The sequence below is a fragment of the Triticum dicoccoides genome, chromosome 4B (genome assembly GCF_002162155.2).
Source record: "Triticum dicoccoides isolate Atlit2015 ecotype Zavitan chromosome 4B, WEW_v2.0, whole genome shotgun sequence".
Taxonomy (NCBI): domain Eukaryota; kingdom Viridiplantae; phylum Streptophyta; class Magnoliopsida; order Poales; family Poaceae; genus Triticum; species Triticum dicoccoides.
The window spans coordinates 127,145,548-127,150,508 of NC_041387.1; the positions used below are offsets into that span (position 1 = coordinate 127,145,548).

The window sequence follows — 4,961 nt, forward strand, 5'->3', positions numbered from 1 at the left end:
GCAAGGATTTGATAGCAGTTGATGAACTTTGATAGCGTTTGCGTGCGTACCAGGAGAAACTCGGAGCATGTAGGAAAAGACCCGCGCTAATGAAGAGAGCAGAGAAGGTCTTACCTCCAACTCCAAGGTTAGGTTCTGCCTTCTTCTTCGTGGTAACCGCTCGTGGCAAAGCAAGAAGAGCCAGCCAGCCGAGAGTGAGGCCGGCAGGAGGAAGAAGAGATGAGGAAGCAAGACGAGAAAGAGAGAAAGTGAGGGTGGGTGCAGTGGCAGCTCTGGTTTTAAACTAGCCGGTGGCGCAGGCACAGGCTGACACGCATGATTGCATCGACGCTACTAGCTCTCGGTGCTCGGTGGGCCGACCACCTTAAAACCAGCGGGATTTCATGCAGGAAAAATAAAAGGGGGTGCGATCCAGAATGGCTCAGCTCACCGCCACCTTTCCACCCGTAGGCCGTAACGCTCTCGCTGCAGCCGCTTTTCTGGCCCGCCCGGCGCGTAGTCCGTAGTGTGTCGGCGAGCAAGGAGGGCACTACGCTATGCGATAAGATTGAGGGAGTTTTGATTAGGCCACTATAGTACTACTACTACCACCAAAGTGCCATGATTTTCGATCCGAGTGGAGAAGTGGTGTCTTCTTCCTTCCCCACCTCTGCCGCCTTTTCCCCACCATTCGCCGGGGAAGGAGGGAGGAGCAGAGCGGTCGCTAGCAGAGCTGCTGCCGCACTGTTGAGCTGCCGCGCTGTTGAGAGAAGACGCTGTTCCAAAAGGAAACCAAATAAAGCTACCACAGCCCTCGAGATGTTGATGCAGGAGCGTTCGCGTGATGAAAGTAGTAGCGCCAAGCAGCGGTGCTCCACCTACTGTCTACTGAGCGAGTACTAGGATCACTGCATTGCAGGCAATGCAACGGAAGCCCGTGACGGTCGGTTTTGCTTCTTCCGGATCTGCCTTTGCTAGAACAGTGCCCAACTGACTCCCAGTTCAGGACGTACGTGCGCTGTTTGCACGGGGTTGGAAATGTGTGTGGGCAAAGTTTTCCTCTGTCTTCATTTAGCAGTCCCTCCTGCCAATGCAGTGAACGGGCACGCTTCAAGTGGGCGGACACGCCTAGGAAGGAAAGCAACTGCCATTAAGAGCATCTACACCCGGACTCAGCAAATTCGGCACCTCAAACGCGCCCCGGCGTGTCCGCGGGCACTAACCGGGCACTTCATATATCCGCGTCTCTACACCCACGTATCTCATATTCCGTTCCCTATTTTCATACTAAATCATGCAACGTTGATAAAAACGACGTACGACGTAGATCATGAGCGGACATATAAATGCATAATCGGTTTATCAAAAGATTACAGTCGGATCATCGAAAGATAGCCAAAGTTCATATAACACACATAATACGGCGGACAAGTTCAAACTAAAACTAAAAACTTGAAATAAAGACGATCTTCACCACTTCCTCGCCAGCCCTTTGCCCTTCCGGTCGCCGACGCAGCTGTACTAGTCCGCGGCAGGAGGTGAGTCCATGTCGGAGCTGTCGGACCCGTCGGAGAAGGAGGAATCAGAGATGACGATGAAGCCTTGCAAGCGCCGGATGACGCGGTCTTGCTGGCGCTTGAGCTTGGCCACCCTCGCTGCCTCCCCGGCCTCCCGCTCGGATTGCTCAATGCCGAGCCCGAGATGCTTGGCGTTGAGCCTCCAGAGCCGTCGGTGAGGGAGTCCTGGACTAAGGGGTCCTCGGGCGTCCGGCCTGTTAGACATGGGCCGGACTGATGGGCTGTGAAGATACAAAGACCGAAGACCCTCTCCCGTGTCCGGAGGGGACTCTCCTTAGCGTGGAAGGCAAGCTTGACGTCCAAATATGAAGATTTCTTTCTCTGTAACCGACTTTGTACAACCCGGATCCCCTCCGTTGTCTATATAAACCGGAGGGCTTAATCTGTAGGGGCAATCATAATCATACAGGCTAGACTTCTAGGGTTTTAGCCATTACGATCTCGTGGTAGATCAACTCTTGTAATACTCATATTCATCAAGATCAATCAAGCAGGAAGTAGGGTATTACCTTCATAGAGAGGGTCCGAACCTGGGTAAACATCGTGTCCCCTGTCTCCTGTTACCATCGACCTTAGACGCACAGTTCGGGACCCCTACCCGAGATCCGCCGGTTTTGACACCGACATCGGTGCTTTCATTGAGAGTTTCGCTGTGTCATCGTCAAGAGGTTCGATGGCCCCGCCAATCATCTACAACAATGTTGTCCAGGGAGAAGTCTTTCTGCCCGGACAGATCTTCGTATTCGGTGGCTTCGCACTGCGGGCCAACTCGCTTGGCCATCTGGAGCAGATCGACAGCTACGCCCCTGGCCATTAGGTCAGATTTGGAAGCTTGAACTACGTCGCGGATATCCGCGGAGACTTAATCTTCGACGAATTCGAGACCACGGCAGGCGCTCCCTGTCACCATGATGAACATGACTTAAATCTGTCATCGGACCATACCCAGAAGATAGCACCTGTAACTGCTCTGGCCCTAGATCCGGACCAAATCGCGCCATCCGAGGGCGGGAAGCTCAACCCCGCCACGAAAGCCGCAGACTGAGCGGCGTCGGAGCCGCACACAGACCCAACCTCGAGTGGAATCTGTGTCACCGGAACCTCGGACTCGTTTCCGGCTACAGGTCCCGAACCATGTGCGTCCGCATACATCGGGCTTGATCAGGCATCGATCGTCGAATTCAGCTCCGCGGACATTTTCCGGCACTCGCCTTTAGGCGACGCGCTAAACTCACTAAAAACACTCTCTTTAGCGGGGGACCCACAGCCGAATTATATCCAGTTCGAACTGGAGGCTGATGACGGAGAATTTCACTTCCCACCCACCGCCCACTGCATAGCCACTATCGAAGACTTAACCGACATGCTCAATTACGGCTCCGAAGGCATCGGCGGTATGGACGGCGATGCCGAAGAGGAGCAGGGCCAAAACCCGCCGTTTACCGGGCGCTGGACGGCCACTTCTTCGTACGACGTGTACACGGTGGATACACCTAAAGAAACTAACGACGATGACAAAGAAGATCTAGTCGAGGATAAACGTCCTGAGACACAGCCAAAGCGTCGGTGTCGGTGGCGCCGCTCTAAGTCACGTCGTGGAAAAGACAGCAATACCAGCATGGGAGAAAACAATACTCCGGACGATGCCGAAGACAATGAAGACCCCGTTGAGGTAGCTTCCAAACAGGACGAACGGGAAGACGGGCAAGTTAGCCCTGACGAACAAGCCATACACGAAGGCTCGGAGGACAGTAATTATCTTCCGCTCTTTGAGGATGAGGTGAGCCTTGGCAACGAGGATTTTATCGTGCCTGAGGAACCTCTCGAGCAGGAGCGCTTTAAGCGCCGGCTAATAGCCACCGCAAGGAGCTTGAAAAAGAAGGAGCGGCAGCTTCAAGCTGATCAAAATCTGCTCAACGATAAATGGACTGATGTCCTGGCAGCCGAGGACTACGACCTCAAGCGCCCAGCCAAGAGTTACCCGAAGCGCAAATTGCTACCTCAGTTCGATGATGAGGCGTTGGAGCCCGTACCATCATCGTACAATGCGGCTGACCGACCACCACGTGGTCGGGACAAAGCGGCAACTCAATGAAGGAAATATGCCCTAGAGGCAATAATAAAGTTATTATTTATTTCCTCATATCATGATAAATGTTTATTATTCATGCTAGAATTGTATTAACCGGAAACATGATACATGTGTGAATACATAGACAAACATATAGTCACTAGTATGCCTCTACTTGACTAGCTCATTAATCAAAGATGGTTATGTTTCCTAACCATAGACATGTGTTGTCATTTGATTAGTGGGATCACATCATTAGAAGAATGATGTGATTGACATGACCCATTCAGTTAGCCTAGCACTTGATCGTTTAGTATACTGCTATTGCTTTCTTCATGACTTATACATGTTCCTGTAACTATGAGAATTATGCAACTCCGGTTTACCGGAGGAACACTTTGGGTACTACCAAATGTCACAACATAACTGGCTGATTATAAAGGAGTACTACAGGTGTCTCCGAAGGTACATGTTGAGTTGGCGTATTTCGAGATTAGGTTTTGTCACTCCGATCGTCGGAGAGGTATCTCTGGGCCCTCTCGGTAATGCATATCATTATAAGCCTTGCAAGCAATGTGACCAATGAGTTGGTTATGGGATGATGCATTACAGAACGAGTAAAGAGACTTGCCGGTGACGAGATTGAACTAGGTATTGGATACCGACGATCAAATCTCGGGCAAGTAACATACCGATGACAAAGGGAACAACGTATGTTGTTATGCGGTTTAACCGATAAAGATCTTCGTAGAATATGTAGGAACCAATATGGGCATCCAGGTCCCGCTATTGGTTATTGACCGAGAATAGTTCTAGGTCATGTCTACATAGTTCTCGAACCCGTAGGGTCCGCACGCTTAACGTTACGATGACAGTTTTACTATGAGTTTATAAGTTTTGATGTACCGAAGTTTGTTTGGAGTCCCGGATGTGATCACGGACATGACGAGGAGTCTCTAAATGGTCGAGACATAAAGATTGATATATTGGACGACTATATTCGGACACCGGAATTGTTCCGGGTGATTTCGGAGAAAACCGGAGTGCCGGGGGGGTTACCGGAACCCCCCGGGAGAGTATTGGGCCTTATGGGCCTTAGGGGAAAGGAGAGAGGGGCGGCCAGCATGGGCCGCGCGCCCCCTCCCCCCTCTGGTCCGAATTGGACTAGGAGGGGGGCGGCGCCCCCCTTTCCTTCCCCCTCTCCCCCTTCCTTCCCCCTCCTAGTAGGAGTAGGAAAGGAGGAGTCCTACTCCTACTAGGAGGAGGATTCCTCCTCCTTGGCGCGCCCCAAGGGGCCGAACGGCCTCCCCCCTTGCTCCTTTATATACGGGGGC

General features: G+C 51.9%; 1 protein-coding gene across 1 annotated transcript in view; it reads right to left on the reverse strand.

Annotated features, from left to right (window-relative positions):
* The window catches only part of LOC119295421 (filaggrin-2-like), a 2,681-nt gene extending 2,364 nt beyond the window's left edge, over positions 1-317 (reverse strand). The window contains exon 1 of the mRNA XM_037573841.1: positions 115-317. The gene's annotated coding sequence lies outside the window, so the exon portion shown is untranslated. The remainder of the gene's footprint in view (positions 1-114) is intronic.
* Between the last annotated feature and the right edge of the window lie 4,644 nt (positions 318-4,961).